The sequence below is a fragment of the Pelophylax lessonae genome (assembly GCF_965119305.1).
Source record: "Pelophylax lessonae genome assembly, chromosome: 7".
Classification (NCBI taxonomy): Eukaryota; Metazoa; Chordata; class Amphibia; order Anura; family Ranidae; genus Pelophylax; species Pelophylax lessonae.
The window spans coordinates 299,116,663-299,134,365 of NC_138774.1; positions in this window are offsets into that span (position 1 = coordinate 299,116,663).

Below are 17,703 nucleotides of genomic sequence, written 5' to 3' on the forward strand. Positions count from 1 at the left end.
GGGTACCGACAGCTCTGCCCACTGGACTTGCCTGCATGGGTACCAACAGCTCTGCCCACTGGACTTGCCTACATGGGTACTGACAGCTCTGACCACTGGACTGACTGCATGGGTACTGACAGCTCTGACCACTGGACTTGGCTGCATGGGTACCGACGGCTCTAGCCACTGGACTGCCTGCATGGGTACCGTCAACTCTGACCACTGGACTTGCATGCATGGGTACCGACAGCTCTGACCACTGGACTGCCTGCATGAATAGCAGTCGTTAAAAAAAGTCACACATCATATGGAGAGCCCAATAAGAAGTAAACAAAGAAAACGTTTTTCTCTTTAGTTCATTGACGGACACAGCTCCTGATATTCTTAACCATTGAGTTATTCTGCCCCCTACAGGAGTAGGGCACTACTCCTTCATTGACGAACCCCCCCCATTTCGATGACGAGGGGTTCTGTCTGGAGCAGTGCCCGCCTGGTTCCTGGTATGGTGGTGAGTAGCTGTCCCTTCCCTTCTCCCCCTGGGATTTTGGGGTGGACACGGGCCCTTCCATGGGACGGCCCAATGTCCATGGGACCATAACCCAAAGGTTAAGAATATCAGGAGCTGTGTCCGTCAATGAACATGAGAGAAATGGATTTTACGGTAAGTCAAAAATCCCTTTTCTCTATCGCTCATTGACAGACGTAGTCCTCAGTGATACAGCACCTTCGGGTTTATGTTGCCTCCACAGGAGTAGGACTAGACAGAAAATAAAATGCTCTGGCCACACCTTAGGGGCAGTCCCAGAGGGTATATCCTCTCTCTCTCTGCCTCAGCAAATCAGTTTTTTTCTGTCTAGTCAGGAGTAAGGACCTAGATACCTTGCTGGGATCTTCGGTCCTGGCAGGATTTTTTTTTTTCTTAAGATTTTTTAGACCGCTTTTTTTCTCCAGTGTTCCTGTGAGATCTTCAAGCAAGAAAGCTGAACTGGGCGACGGGCTGGATGTTGAGATCCAGTGGTCACCCCAGTTCAGCCTACGAGCGCGTGCAGGCCATAGCTCCGCGCTGGGTCGGCCACGACATTGTCCCACTGGAGGGACTGACCCTGCGAGTTAAACGTCTCGCTGAAACGCCAAAGACCATGAGTCACGGCGCCCGTATTGGTCGACAGCCCTCCAACTTCGGTGGAGAGGGGTACTGTCAGGAGTTGGCGCCCACCTGGTTCCGGTACGGTGAGTAGTATGTTCCCCTTTTCCCCCTGACGGGTCTTGTGGTGAACGCGGGCCCCTCTCTGTAATGGTAAGGATGGGTTCCCCTCTATCCTATAACATGTCACAGATCCCCCTAATTGAGTGTGATTTTTGTGTACAAAAAGCCAGCAGGCTTGGTTCGGGAGCTGACAATCTAATTACAAAGTATGTTTAAATGATTGTAATATGTGGCAGCACTGGAAGCTTACTGTGTTACAAGAAGTATCCTACCTGTCAGAAGTCACAGGACAGGGATGCGGCTTGCCAGGTCATTCCTCCAGCTGAAGCAGGTCTCCCGACGGCCATGCGGTTCCGCCAGGGTTCGGTACCGCCGGTCAAGCTGATCTCCATGAGAGAAAGGTTTTGCGATGCCTAGTTACTGCAGGACGCCGCTATGCTGTGCAAACCGCCGTAGATCGCACGAGGCCGCCATTTTGGCGTAGCCTCGTGTCTGCAGCATGGGGGCGGCCATGTTTGAGGTGACTCCAACACCTCGTGGAGCTAGGGGAGGCGCCGGAAGGCGTGCAGAGGGGCGGAGCCGCCTCCTTTCTTCCTGGGCAGCCAGCCAAAAGACTTCCTGTTTGTGTAGACAGCGCTGTAACCTGTTGCAAGTGAACTCTGAGCATCAAGTGGTGAGCCTGGGAGTCTATCTCTCTCTCTCTCTCTCGCTCGCTCAATAGGGATCCCTAGCAGGTAACACTGAGGGGCTTTTGTGGCGCTGGGGGTCTGGAAAAAAAAAAGTTTTTTATTTAAGTTGGATTGAAGTTTCCGGGTAGTTACTGGAATAATCATGGACCCTGCCACACAAGTACCCCCACCTGTTTCCCTCGAGGGGGCCTCGGGACCCGCCGGTGCACAGAGCATGGATGCATTTACAGCAGTTTTGGAGTCTATGGTGGCTCGGGTGGAGGCGGCCTGTCAGGGACGGGGGTCAAGAAAGCGACCCCCGCCTACCCCTATAATATCTGACACCTCTGACTCAGATTCAGAGATGGTCACTGCAGCTGCAGGTCCCTCTGCAAGGGCTGTTATCCCAGGTAAAGCTCCCTCAGACAGTGAGGAGGACGTTCCTTCTCCCGCTATAATTCAGGAAGAAGCATTGGTGGACGCACTAGTTGTGGCGGTGCGGGAAACCTTAAGACTTGAGGTTTTACCGGCAGAGGCAACTGAAACAGAGATTCCCTTTGGTACTAACAAGCCCATCAAAACGGTGAAGGTTTTTCCTGTACCCAAATGTTTCGGTAATAAGATTAAAGGAGAATGGGAGCATTCTAAACGTACCTTTACTATTTCCAAGCGTATTGCTAGACGCTATCCGTTTGAGGAATCCCTCATTAAGAAATGGACGGTACCACCAGTGGTGGATCCACCTATTTCCAGGCTGAATAAAGCCACGGTTATCCCAGTGGAGGACACTTCGTCCTTTAAGGATCCGGTGGATCGAAAGATGGAAGCGGAGTCCCGCACTATCTTCTCTCTGATAGGGTCAGCATTTAGACCAGTAATTGTTATTGGTCTAGTTTCCCAGACACTAACGGAATGGGCGAGATTGGTACGCCAAGACCTTAGGGGAAAAGATATTCCCCAGGAAACATCTGATTTGATGGAACAGATTATACAAGGGCTACAGTTTATCTGTGACGCAGCCTTGGATGCTACCCCCCTATTAGGGCATGCATCTATGTCAGCGGTAATCCTCAGACGTGTGCTGTGGTTAAAATGCTGGTCAGCTGACCTAGGTTCCAAAAAGACCTTGACGAATCTCCCTTTTCAGGGGAATCGCCTATTTGGGGCCACCCTAGATGAAATTATTAAGGACGCCACTGGGGGCAAGAGCACTTTCTTGCCACAGGCTGCTAAAGCTAAGGGACCTCGCAACAAGCGAGGACCTTTCTTTACCGCCCATAAAGGGCGCCCGGCTGGTACTAGCGGGAAAGGCAAGACTCCTCCAGGAGGGTTCAAGAAAGGCTGGTCGGACAAACAGAGGACCGAATCAGCCAAACCCGAAGCAAAGGATTACACAGCCTGAAGGTGCGCCCCCACCCGGGTTGAGGGTGGGGGGACGTTTTCACCGGTATTCAGGACATTAGATCGAGCATCGACTACTACTACCGGTGCGATTCTTCCCTTCCAACATTTAAGTACTACAGGGAGCGGTAGTCACCATTCCCTGAACAGATCTTTTACTTTACCTTTTCCTAAGATTAGTCTCAATTCCCCACAGGAATCGGATCTGGTTGACCAGACAGACCAAGAAGCCTCTAGCCGGGTGACTTCGGTCTCTAAGGTTCAACCAGGAGAGATCACCGTTCCTGATAGGAATCAGGTGTCGGATAAATGTGTGGGAACAGAGAACGACCAGACTTTCTCGGATGGTCGGGGCCAGATAGCTCTAGGGACGCCTGGTTCAGATCCCGTCAGTGCCAGTGGTCCTAGAAATTCTAGGCTGGCCTCGCCAAGCCGGCCTGGCCGACTTGGACTTGCTAGTCGCGGACGTTCCGTGGGAACTGCGTCTCAGGGAGTGTCTGCGGTCTCGAGGACCAATCTACCATTGTGCTTTACAGTCGCTGGGTTTAATGGCCTGGCCATTGAGACCCAAGTACTGAAGGACAGAGGGTTGTAAGCTTCAGTCATTCCTACCCTTATTAAAGCAAGGAAGGCGACTTCCAGCAAAGTCTATTATCACACATGGAAGACTTATATCGCGTGGTGCGAATCTTTAGGATTTCCTCCACGTACCTATTCGGTGACTCGAATATTGGCCTTTCTGCAGAAAGGGGTTGAGCAGAAGCTAGCCTTGAGCACCATCAAGGGTCAAGTTTCAGCATTAGCAATCTTCTTTCAGAAACCTTTAGCTACAGAAACCTCCTTTTGAAAACATCAGGGAGATTCCCTTGCAGGGTGTCAGAACTGGCTGCTTTATCATGCCAGTCCCCATACTTAGTGATTCATAGGGATAAGGTAGTGCTTCATCCTAAGCCATCCTTTCTTCCAAAGGTGGTTTCAGATTTTCATCTGAATGAAGATATTGTACTACCTTCCTTGTGTCCTCAGCCCAATCATCATCGGGAACATGCGTTGCATTCCTTGGATGTGGTTCGGGCAATCAGGGTATACCTGAAAGCTACGGAATCGTTCCGTAAGACGGATTCACTTTTTGTGATCACGGATGGCCCCAGAAAGGGGTTGCCTGCATCTGCCGCGACCATTGCCAAATGGATTAGACAGACGGTGGTACAGGCTTATTCTATTAAGGGTCAGAGTCCTCCGTTCCCTGTTAGGGCGCACTCCACTCGAGCGCTCAGTACTTCCTGGGCCTTTCGCCATCAGGCGTCAGTGGTCCAGGTATGTAAGGCGGCCACCTGGTCGTCGGTACATACCTTTACAAAATTTTATAAAATTGATGTGATGGCATCGGCGGATGCCTCATTTGGCCGCAAGGTTTTGCAGGCCGCAATTTGAGGAGACCGGTGGTCTACCTCGAGGGTTTTTTTCTGTTTGAAAATTTTTTTGTTGAGTCTCATCATTAAGGATGAGCATTGTAAACTTCTAGTTGGCACCGGTTGGGCCTTCTAGATTGGATTTGATTTCCATTTTCCCACCCCTCATTTGTGATACTGCTCTGGGACTTCCCGAAGGTGCTGTATCACCGAGGACAACGTCTGTCAATGAGCGATAGAGAAAAATGGATTTTTGTAAAATCTTACCGTAAAATCCTTTTCTCTTAGCTCATCGACAGACGTAGTCCCCGCCCCTCTGGTTTTTTTTTTTGAGTTGGGTTAAATTCTCTAAAGACTGCTTTTATGACATAACTGATTTGCTGAGGCAGAGAGAGAGAGGATATACCCTCTGGGACTGCCCTAAGGTGTGGCCAGAGCATTTTATTTCCTGTCTAGTCCTACTCCTGTGGAGGCAACATAAACCCGAAGGTGGTGTATCACCGAGGACTACGTCTGTCAATGAGCTAAGAGAAAAGGATTTTACGGTAAGATTTTACAAAAATCCATTTTTGATTACGGCAGTTGAGATGTACAGTATGTAGAAAATATCTACCGATATGCGATGGCCAAAATATTGGTATCGGCAACGAAATACCCATATCAGTCGATCCCTAGTATATACGGGCTCCTATTGTACATAAAGCCTACAGTATGACTTTACGTCTCCTTTAAACCAGCTCTACAATTAGACACACACCCCCCCCCCCCCCCCAAGAAAAAGAAAAGAAAATTGTGCTGCATTTTCTTGAAGAGCTTTGAATCTGTTCTCTATTATTCTTATTAGAATGTTCTAATTATAAAATGTAACAACATTAGCGAACGAGTCAGAGAATTTCAGTTATAATAGTATGATAGGATTTCAAATACTAAATTCATTAGCAATCAAAATAAAGAAAGTAATAAATTGGCGGAATACAATTTTAGCTTTTGAAGTGTAATTTAGGAGACGGATCCCCTTTTCCCACAAGTGGGATTGCCAAGTCTTTTCCTTCAGAATGTCATCCAGCACAAATTGGATGAGGAATGCACAACTGGTATGTGACACAATAAAAACACTAAATAAACTTCGTATGTATACGCCGGGTAATATTCTCATGGCCGGGGCCGCATGAATGCCGTTCATATTTTTTTGGATGAATGAGAATATGTGAGTTTGCCTCCACAGTACGGCGTGGGTTCCACACAATGTCATTCCTTCCCCATGAACTCATTTTCTCTCCTTTGGTGAGTGATGGCGGAATGTTTCCACCAACGCCTCACGCAAATTCCTCGCCTCTGAAAATGTTTGTAGACCTCTCATACCACAAATTCCCCCCACGGTGGGGCAAACCCAGAGATGTACAAAGTGGCTGGCCTGTGCTATAATATTACATCAAATGAGAATAGGAGGTCTTCTTCTGATTCCAAGAGGAAACATTGAGGTTAAAAAGTAGCAGTTTGGGCTTCTGTTCATTTTGGATATTGTCTACAAATCCCAATTGATAATGGTCACGTGATGGTATATTATTAATGTAAATGGCTGACACCGGAGAGAGTGGGAGACTGTATTTCTAAAGGAGGTTTCATAATTTGACGACTTGACTTTTAGTGACGTTGTCCTTGAAGTAGTCCTTTTCTTTCCCCGACTGGGAGCCAACTGCCTAATTTTCTGCAACCCTTCAGAGCCCCGCAAAGCCTTTGCAGTGGTCCTTTCGCTTCCCCGCCTGGGAGCCAACTGCCTAAATATCTACAACCCTGCAGAGCCCCACAAAGCCTTTGCAGTGGTCCTTCCCCGACTGGGAGCCAACTGCCTAATTTTCTGCAACCCTTCAGAGCCCCGCAAAGCCTTTTCAGTGGTCCTTTCCCTTCCCCGACTGGGAGCCAACTGCCTAAATATCTGCAACCCTTCAGAGCCCCGCAAAGCCTTTGCAGTGGTCCTTTCCCTTTACGGACTGGGAGCCAACTGCCTAATTTTCTGCAACACTTCAGAGCCCCGCAAAGCCTTTTCAGTGGTCCTTTCCCTTCCCCAACTGGGAGCCAAATGCCTAATTTTCTGCAACCCTTCAGAGCCCCGCAAAGCCTTTGCAGTGGTCCTTTCCCTTCCCCGACTGGGAGCCAACTGCCTAAATATCTGCAACCCTTCAGAGCCCCGCAAAGCCTTTGCAGTGGTCCTTTCCCTTTACAGACTGGGAGCCAACTGCCTAATTTTCTGCAACACTTCAGAGCCCCGCAAAGCCTTTGCAGTGGTCCTTCCCCGACTGGGAGCCCAACTGCCTAATTATCTGCAACCTTTTAGAGCCCTGCAAAGCCTTTTCAGTGGTCCTTTCCCTTCCCCAACTGGGAGCCAAATGCCTAATTTTCTGCAACCCTTCAGAGCCCCGCAAAGCCTTTGCAGTGGTCCTTTCCCTTCCCTGACTGGGAGCCAACTGCCTAAATATCTGCAACCCTTCAGAGCCCCGCAAAGCCTTTGCAGTGGTCCTTTCCCTTTACGGACTGGGAGCCAACTGCCTAATTTTCTGCAACACTTCAGAGCCCCGCAAAGCCTTTGCAGTGGTCCTTCCCCGACTGGGAGCCCAACTGCCTAATTATCTGCAACCTTTTAGAGCCCTGCAAAACCTTTGCAGTGGTCCTTCCCCTTCCCCGACTGGGAGCCAACTGCCTAATTATCTGCAACCCTTCAGAGCCCTGCAAAGCCTTTGCAGTGGTCCTTTTCCTTCCCCGACTGGGAGCCAACTGCCTAAATATCTGCAACCCTGCAGAGCCCCGCAAGGCCTTTGCAGAAAAACGTGCTGCCCGTGCTCAGATCGACTGGCACGTGCCCCTTGTGCAGTAGGAGCTGGTTTGTACTCATGGCAGCCTTCATCGTTTGGGATATGCAGGAGGGTGGCTATCTAGGGTTAGGAGTCCTAATTAAAATACTATCACTTGGCCTGTATTCTGCTCTCTGTGGTGTTAGCTGTTCATGGTAGGCTCCAAAATTTGGAATATGCAGGAGGTTGGCTATCTAGGGTTAGGAGTCCTAATTTAAAATACTATCACTTGGCCAGTATTCTATCACTGAAAACAGCCACAGAGAGCAGAATATGGGCCAAATAATAGTATTTTAATTAGGACTCCTAACCCTAGATAGCCAACCTCCTGCATATCCCAAATGATGGAGCCCACCATGAGTATGGATCAGGCATAGGAACGAATGAGATTGAGTGGCACTTATGTGCAGTGGGAGCTGAGCATGGGCGGTACATTCTTCTGCAACCTCGCTCCAATGGGAGCTGAGCATGGGCGGTACATTCTTCTGCAACTTCTCTCCAATGGGAGCTGAGCATGGGCGGTACACATTCTTCTTCAACCTCGCTCCAAGTCCTTTAACTCTGTGCCCTGCAAAGCCTTTGCAGAAAACAGGCTTCCCATGCTCAGCTTCTACTGCAACCCAACCCATTTGTTCCTATGCCTGATCCCTACTCATGGTGGGCTCCATCATTTGAGATATGCAGGAGGTTGGCTATCTAGGGTTAGGAGTTCTGATTAAAATACTATCACTTGGAATTCGATCAATGAAAAAAAGCTGACACCTCAGAGACCAGAAAGGCTGAAGTTCAAAAAGGTAACGAAAGCTCAAATGGTGGGAAACCCACTGAAGTTGCGTGTCCTATTTCTCTCAGTTCACTGTAATGGGGTACAGACAATGTAACCCAATTCATGGTTATTCTTAGTAATTTGTGTCATACGGCTGATTGTTCACAATTTTTCATATATTATGTTCATCAGATATGAATCTGGTTACCAGCTTGTTGGCTGCTGATGGGACCTCTATCCTCATTGTCTGCACTGCAATGTATTTTGTCTGGTTGTCCCAAGATAAGAGAATATGAGAACCTGTGAGTCCGGTGTACCGGACATTGTTCTTTGTTTGCAGTGGGCTGGGAGTGATAATGAAGCTGCTTTGTAAATTGGCATAATTATGTCATTTGTAAATATAATGTATATAAAAACTAGGATGTAAGTTTATGTAAATTGATTTGTATTTTACAGATAAAGCCTTGTATCTCATCTGCATTTCCAGCTGATTATTTCCTCCTTGTCACTAGAAAAAGTGGTGAATGCAGATCTGTTCATCGGTCAGCATTAGGACCGTGCCTAAAGCCAAATAAATAGAAGTACCACAGCTACAGGACTCTGCAGCACTCGGTTCAGCTGTCTCCTCCTCACTCTCCTGGATTGGACTACAAATTGCCGCTGCAAGAAGCGGGGTGCTGGCATGTTTGGCTGAACATCACAATTCTACTGCAGTGACTATGACAATGCTGCAGTGTGCACATCACCAGGGAGTCACAGCAGGGATACTCAACTCTGGAGAGGTGAAGATCTACCGGGACAACATCAAAGTATTAAGGTTTACCAGAAGTAACACAGAATGTAGGGGAGAGGAGTAAGTAATGGTCAGGAATGAGTAACCCTCTCCTGACCCTTGTGTTCTGCGTTACTCATTCCTGACCTCTATATTACTTTCTTCTGAACCCTGCATTTTGTGTTAATGTAGGGGTCAGGAATGAGTAACACAGAATACAGGGGTCAGGAGTAAGCAATGCAGGGGCAGGAATGAGTGTTACTGCTGACCCCTGCATTCTGTATTACTCATTCCTGACCCCTGCATTGGGGTACTCATTCCTGACCCCTACTTTACTTAGACCTAGGGGTCTGAAGTAACAATGCAGGGGTTTAGGAGAAAGTAACACAGAATGCAGGGGTCAGGAGTAATATAGAATGCAAGGGTCAGAAGTAAGTAATGTAGGGGTTAAGAATGAGTAACACAATGCAGGGGTCAGGAGTAAGTAATACAGAATGCTGTAGTTAGAAATGATTGTTACTTACTCCTGACCCCTGCATTCTGTATTACTCATTCCTAACCCTTGCGTTGCTTACTTCTGACCCCTGCATTCTGTGTTACTCCTGACCCCTGCAATGTAGGAGTCAGGAATGAGTAACACAATGCAGGGGTCAGGAATGAGTTTTACCTACTCCTAACCCCTGAATTCTGCATTAATTATTCCTCATTCCTGCATTCTGTGTTACTTACTCCTGACCCCTGCAATGTAGGAGTCAGGAATGAGTAACACAATGCAGGGGTCAGGAATGAGTTTTACCTACTCCTAACCCCTGAATTCTGCATTAATTATTCCTCATTCCTGCATTCTGTGTTACTTACTCCTGACCCCTGTATTGCTTACTTCTGACCCTTGCGTTCGGTATTGCTCATTCCTGACCCCTGTATTCTGTTATCCATACATTACTTAGAATGCAGGGGTCAGGAGTAAGTAACACAAAATGCAGGGGTCAGGAGTAAGTAACACAAAATGCAGGGGTTAAAAGTGATTAATACAGAGGTCAGGAATAAGTAACAAAATGCAGGGGTCAGAAGTAAGATACGCAAGAAGTCAGTTGTTTGTAACGTAGAATGCAGGGATCAGTAGTATCACATCCCCCCCCCCCCCCCCACATGCAAAAACCAAGCCTCCTTCTAGTACAAAATTATATCCCCCAAAGCAAAGATCGCCCACAGCACAAATTTCCAACTCCCTCTGTGAAACTCAGCAGGTTTCAGAGGTAGAAGCGCCCGTAGTGAGGGAGGACATCAAAGCAGAGAGAGAAAATGGACACAATAAAAAATGTCTATTTTACTTTACCTAAAATAGAAATAAACTTTATAAGATAAGTTCAAAAAGCTCTACAAAACCTTTGTACACAGTTATGCCCCTCCTCCTATCACCTCACTAAGAAAACTGGCATTTATGTAAGGGTGATGTTAGGCCTTTTGCTATATCAACTAGGGATCGACCGATTATCAGCAAGGCTGATATGCACTTTCCCCGATATATCGGAATCGGCCTCCAAGGTTACCCATATTGCCGATATTTTGGAAAGTGCTTGCACCGGAGTGATTCCTGCAGCTAAAGACTTCACTCCGGTACCCATGTCCATAGCCGACGGTCGGCGGTCTTGTAATGACAACCGATGCGGCTGAGAAGCCACTCGGCTGTCATTACAAGGAGCCGGAGGGGGCGTCCCCCCGCCTTCCGCGGTTCGCCCGGATCTCCCTTCCCACCGGGAGACTTGGGCAACCAGCCTGCACGGCCACCGAAGACCTGATCAAAGCCGCATTCGGCTCCGATTGGGTCTCCATGCATAAACCCGGCACCAGATTTAAAAAAATGACATCATTCAAGACAGCCAAACTTGGCGTTTTTGAATGCTTTTAAGTGCAGAGGAGAGGTTTGGGGTCTTTTAGACCCCCAGATCTCTCCACAAGAGAACCTGTCAAAGAAAAAAAAAAAATTTAAATGTACGAAAATATCGGCTGATACGATATGCAATGGCCAAAATATCAGAATCTGCAACGAAAAAACGATATTGGTGGATCACTAGTATCAACCCATTCATTTTGGAGCTACAACAGATAAAAAAAGTTACTTCTACGCCTTATTTGAAAGTGGAGGCACACACATACATCTCCAATACCTCCAAAAAGTCATCATTATGGAGATTACTGAAGGCTTTTGTAGGCCTCTATATATTGAAGGTGAATTTTAGAAGCCATGACAGCTGGAGGAAGGGCTTTGTACACACAACTCCCCAATACAAGGTGCCACGTAACTATAAGGGCCTACATTGCTTCTGTAGCCAGCTCCTTTTACCATTCAGACACACCATTTATCCCATTACAGAAACCCAGGAGTTGTCTTTGCCATGGCTTGTGCCAGAATAGTCATCGGCAAATGAGTGACCATTGCGGTGTAGAAGGGCCCAGACATATGGTGAACACCCAAGGCATACACTTCAACCAAGGTCTAAAATGTATTTTCTCTTATGTCCTCCGACAGTCACCGCCTCTTCATATTCGTCACTAATGGGGTTATTGACCTTTGCTCCGTAGGAGTAGCTAGGCAACAGAATATATTAATATCAAAGCTTTTAGCATATCCCACCCCCAGGGGGTGGTCCCCTCAGTCAATACCTCCCTACTTCCTGCATACCAACTCAGTTTCTAATGCCTAGCTCAGGAGTACGCAGGCTGTTTCTGTGCTGGGGCTCTTAGTCTCAGCCTCTTTTCTCTTTTTTGATTTTATTTGAAGTTTTTTCTCTTTTTACTTAGCTGTTTGTTTTCAGCGTTAGTTCTTCTGATGAAGATGATCGTGCGGAGCTGGGTCTCAGTCTGGCCACCCTGGATCCCAGGGCTCAGGGCCAGGGGCTTCCCAGCCTGCCATCGAGCGTTCAGCTTAGGTTTTGCCCTGGCACATTGAACGACCCATCCCTGTTCGCTGCAGGGATGCTATCGGTGAGGTGGCTACCTCACTGGACGCCATTGCGGTTTCGCACCGCAACTCCACTGCGTCATGCTTGCGACACTCCCTGTCCTCAGTACTGCGGTTTGGTCCCTGGAGCAGGCTCCCCACGCCATCTGGACTGGTAAGTGTGACTCTATGTGGGGACCTGTCTATTTGGGTGTCAGTCTGGGACTGTGTGACCCTGCATGTCTGTGTGGCTGCTGTGTTCCCTGTCAGCTCCTGTGTGCACTTGCTGCCTGTGTGTGGGCTGTGAGGGGGGGGGGGGCTCTCCCGCTCTGCTGGGTGTCATATGCAGCAGTCAGGTTTTCTCAGCATGTTATGCGGCGATCGCTGCGGCGATCCGCCATTTTTTTGGGGCAAAAATGATGGTGGCAGGTCCTGTGAGGGCTGCACAGCGCTTTTGGCGCCAAACACCGCCATTTTGTGAGGCGATCGATCCCACATGTCAGCGCCATGTTCTCTTTGCCCAGGGTTTTGTCCTCAGCCAGCGGCCATGTTTGTGTAGCCTTGCATAGGGGCGGTCAGTCTTGCATCACTTCCTTTTCCTCTGAGACAGCGATCGGTGCAGCAGCCTGTGTGTGATCTCCAGGTTTTATATCTCCTTTTTTCCTGTATTCCTTGTCCAGTTTCTTATCCCTGTGGGGGTCAGTGTGTTCAGTGGGTGCGGTGGGCAGCGCTCGCAGCTATCTTAAAGGGGCAGTACCCTTTATTAATCCTTTGCTGGGGCATGGATTCTCAGGATTGCAAGTTTCCTCCCACCCTGGTGGGGGGCCAAGGGGCTGCTGCTTCCCCCGAGGGGGCTGATCTGGCCACTATTGTGGCTAACTTAGCTGCTCAGGTGCAGATGCTGGTGGCTGATCGATCGGCCCAGGGTGTCTATTTCCTCTGATTCAGAGGGCGATGGGGCTGCTATGGCTGGAGTGCCCTACTCAGGGTCTCACTCATCCCTGGACCTTGTGGGGTCTGACGGGGAGGCTGAGGTGGAAGGGGTTGATAATTCTCCCCCTGGCTCGTCTGAAGAGCTTGCACTCATGGATGAGTTGGTTGCTTCTATCAAGCAAACGCTGCATTTGCAGGATGAACCATGTCCTCCTGCTTTGATGTCCTCTTATGGGACGCAAAGAAAACGCAAAACATCGCAGGTTTTTCCTTGCTGTACGGAATTTCAGCGCGCGGTTGATGAGCAATGGCGCAATTTGAAAAAGCCTTTTGCTGTGCCGAGTAGGTTCAAGCTGCGTTATCCCTTTACACCGGCTACTGATGAGCGTTGGTGTGTACCGCCTGTGGCGATTTTGAATAAATCAACTGCGATCCCCGCTGAGGATACCCCGGTGTTCCGGGACCCGACGGACAGGAGATTGGAATCTCTGGCCCGTCATGCCTATACAGTTGCTGGCTCTATGCTGAAGCCTATTTTTGCTTCCATTATGGCAGCCCAGGCTATTGCGGATTGGACGCAGGTGCTCAGGCGCACCCTGGTGGCTGACTCTGCCCCGCCGACAACTTTGGCTATGGTGGATCAGATTCATCAGGGTGTCATGTATTTGTGTGATGCGGACTTGGATTTAGTCCCTTTGTCTGCGCGCCTTTCTAGTGTGGCGGTATTGAACTGTCGCCTGATATGGCTGAAATGTTGGTCGGTTGACCAATCTTCTCGCAAGACTCTGGCAAATTTGCCCTACGCGGGATCTCGCCTTTTTGGCGAATCTTTGGATACTCTGATAAAGGGTATTTCTGGGGGTAAGAGCACTCTCTTGCCCCAATCTCACAAGCATAAGTTTGTTCGCGGTAAGAAGAATGCTTCGTTTAGGACCTCTCAGGGGTCCTTTCGTGCCTTTCGGTCGCAATACAAGGGCAAGCCCTTCAAAGGCCAAGGCTCCCAGAGGAAGCCGTGGGCGGATAAGCAGAAGTCCGGCCAGTCCGGATCCGCTGCCCATAACAATGCGGCCTGAAGGGGCGCCCTCACCCGTTTCTGGGGTGGGGGGACGTTTGCTCGGTTTTCTTCAACCCTGGCTGGACCGCATTCCGGACAGGTGGGTTCAGGAAATCGTTCGATTGGGATACAAGATCGAGTTTCTCTCTCGGCCGGCGGGCAGATTTTTTCCCTCAAACCTTCAGCTGACTCTGGAGCGCTTGCAGGATCTGCACCTGGCGGTGCGGGACCTGCGGGCCCAGGGAGTGGTGGTTCCGGTGCCTCATCGGGACAGATTTCGGGGGTTCTATTCCAATCTGTTCACTGTGCCCAGAAAGGAGCGCAAAGTACGTCCGATTCTGGACTTGAAAGCTCTGAACCGCTTTGTGCGGGTTCGCAAGTTTCGCATGGAATCCCTGCGCTCGGTGGTGGCTGCCCTGGTTCCGGGGGAATTCATGGCCTCCATCGACTTGAAGGATGCGTACCTTCACATCCCCATTTTCGAGGGTCACCAGAGGTACCTTCGTTTTGCCATTGCGAAGGATCATTATCAATTTGTGGCGTTACCCTTCGGTCTCGCTTCGGCTCCACAGGTTTTCACCAAGGTGCTTGCGCCGGTTCTGGCTCTATTGAGAGCCCAGGGCGTTTCTGTCCTGGGGTATCTGGACAATATCCTGATTCGGTCCGCGACCAGTCAGGGTCTGGTGAACAACCTGTCCATCACGATGCAGACTCCGCAGGAATTCGGCTGGACGATAAATTTTCCAAAATCGACGTTGTGTCCGTCGGTTCGTCTCCCCTACCTGGGGATGATTCTGGACTCTGTTCAGGCGAAGGTCTTCCTGCCGGAAGACAAGCTTCGGACACTTCAGTGCGAAGTCAGGTCCCTCGGGGACAATCGGTGCTCGTCCCTCCGGACGTGTATGAGGTGCCTGGTATTGATGGTTTCGGCCTTCAAGGCGATTCCCTTCGCTCAGTTTCACACACGGGAGCTTCAGGCGGAGGTCCTGGCCAAGTGGGACGGGCGTCCGCAATCTCTGGATCTGCGGCTGTCGTTAAGCCATCTCACCCGAAGGGGTCTTTTGTGGTGGCTCCAGTCCCCGGCGGTGTCGGGGGGCAAGTCCTTTTGTCCTTTGTCGTGGACGGTGATCACCATGGATGCCAGCCTGTCGGGCTGGGGTGGTGTTCTGGGCGTTCTGTCCGCCCAGGGAACTTGGTCGGAGGCGGAATCCTCCCTTCCGATCAATATTCTGGAATTGAGAGCGATAAATCTCTGTCTTCTGCGTTGGACGGACAGGCTTCAGGGCCGTCCGGTTCGGGTGCAGACGGACAATGCCACAGCGGTGGCCTACATCAACCACCAAGGGGGCACCAGGAGTGCCCGGGCGGCTCGGGAAGTAGCCGACATTCTGTCTTGGGCCGAGAAGCCCGTCCCGGCGATCTCTGCTGTTCACATTCCGGGGGTGGAAAACTGGCAGGCGGATTATCTGAGCCGCCAGACCCTGGACCAGGGGGAATGGTCCCTTCACCCGGATGTCTTCCAGATGTTGTGCGCGAAGTGGGGGTCCCCAGATGTGGACCTGTTTGCGTCTCGTCTGAATCACAAGGTGGAAAGGTTCGTGGCAAGGACGCGCGATCCTCGGGCAGATGCCTCGAACGCGTTAGTGACGCCCTGGCATCAGTATCGCCTGATGTATGCCTTTCCACCGCTTCAGCTACTGTCCAGGTTCCTTCGCAGGTTGGCCTCGGAACCGAAAACGGTGATTCTGGTGGCACCGGACTGGCCTCGCCGGTCTTGGTACGCAGACCTCGTGAATCTGGGGGTCGACGCTCCGTGGCGTCTGCCTCTTCGAGCAGACCTTCTGTCTCAAGGACCGATATTCCATCCTGTTTTACAGTCGCTGGCTTTAACCACTTAAGCCCCGGAGGATTTGGCTGCTAAAGGACCAGGGGTTTTTTTGCGATTTTTTACTGCGTGACTTTAACGGACAATTGCGCGGTCGTGCGACGCTGTACCTAAACGAATTTGACGTCCTTTTTTTCCCACAAACAGAGCTTTCTTTTGGTGGTATTTGATCACCTGTGCGATTTTTTGATCACGCGCTATAAACAAAAAAAGAGCGTAAATTTTGCAAAAATAACAATATTTTTCACATTTTTTTATATGAAATTCCCCAAAAAAAAAAGTAAAAATCAAAATTTTTTAACATTTTTCGGCCAATTTGTTTTATGCTACCTATGTTTGGTAAAAAAAATCGCAAAAAGCGTATTTTGATTGGTTTGCGCAAAAGTTATCGCGTTTACTAACAAAGAGAAAGATTTTTGTCATTTTTGGTGTTTTTTTTTTTAACGCATAATGGCGGCGATCTGCGATTTTTTTTTCGGTACTGCGACATTGCGGCGGACAGATCGGACCCTTGACTGACATTTTTGACACTTTTGGGGTTACCAGTGACATTACTGCAGTAATCAGTGCTATACATATGCACTGTTACTGCAAAAATGACACTGGCAGGGAAGGGGTTAACTTTATTGGACAGGGAGGGGTTAAGTGTGTCCTAGGGGCGTGCTTTCTACTGTGTAGGGACATGGCTATTGGTGTAAAAGCAAAGATCAACCGTTCTACATAGTAGAACGGTCAGATCTTCACTTTTACACAGGGAGAACTGACAGGCAGCTTGTTTACACAAGCTGCTCTGTCTTTCTCCCTTCACAGGAGCGATCGTAGTGTGGCCGGCGGACATAGAGTCCGCCGGTCACACGCACTGACTTGCCTGTGAACGAGCCGCGGCGGGCGCGCGCCTCGGCGGGCGCGCGCCCGCCCGCGATAGGCTCGCAAGTCAGTGACAGGCGAGTGACGTACCGATACGTCACTCTGCCTGGCCGGGGCTGACCGCCGCAGTATATAGTCGTGCGGCGGTCGGCAACCGGTTAACGGCCTGGCTGTTGAAAGCCAGGTCCTGAAGGATAGGGGTCTCTCCCCTGAGGTCATTCCCACTTTGATCAAGGCCAGGAAGGCCTCTTCAGGGAAGATTTACTACCGTACTTGGAAGGCGTATTTTGCCTGGTGTGAGTCCAGGGGGTATTCCCCTCGCTCGTACTCTGTGTCGAGAGTGTTGGCTTTCCTTCAAACGGGTGTGGACCAGCGTTTGGCGTTGGCCACGATTAAGGGTCAGATTTCTGCGCTGGCCATTCTTTTTCAACGTCCTGTGGCGTCTAACTCTTTGGTTAGCACCTTTGTTCAAGGGGTGCGACACTTTTTCAAAACATGCTCCTTTTGAAAAGATCAAAAAGATCTCGTTGTCTTTGTTGTCCAAGAAGGTTGCCTTCTTAGTTGCGATTACTTCGGCTCGTAGAGTGTCGGAGCTGGCAGCCTTGTCCTGTAAGTCTCCGTATTTGGTGATTCACTTGGATAAAGGTGGTCTTGCGACCTAACCCATCCTTTCTTCCGAAGAGAATTTCTGCATTTCACCTCAATGAGGACATCTGTCATCGACAAAATCCTTTTGCAAGTCGGATTCTCTCTTTGTCCTTCCAGAGGGACCTCGGAAGGGCATGGCGGCGTCGGCTTCTACCATCGCCAAATGGATCAGACAGACCATTGAACAGGCCTATGCTTTGAGGGGGAAGGTTCCTCCCGTGCCTGTAAAGGCGCACTCTACCAGATCTCTGAGTACATCTTGGGCTTGTCATCATTGGGCTTCTGTGGCCCAGGTGTGTAAGGCGGCGACTTGGTCGT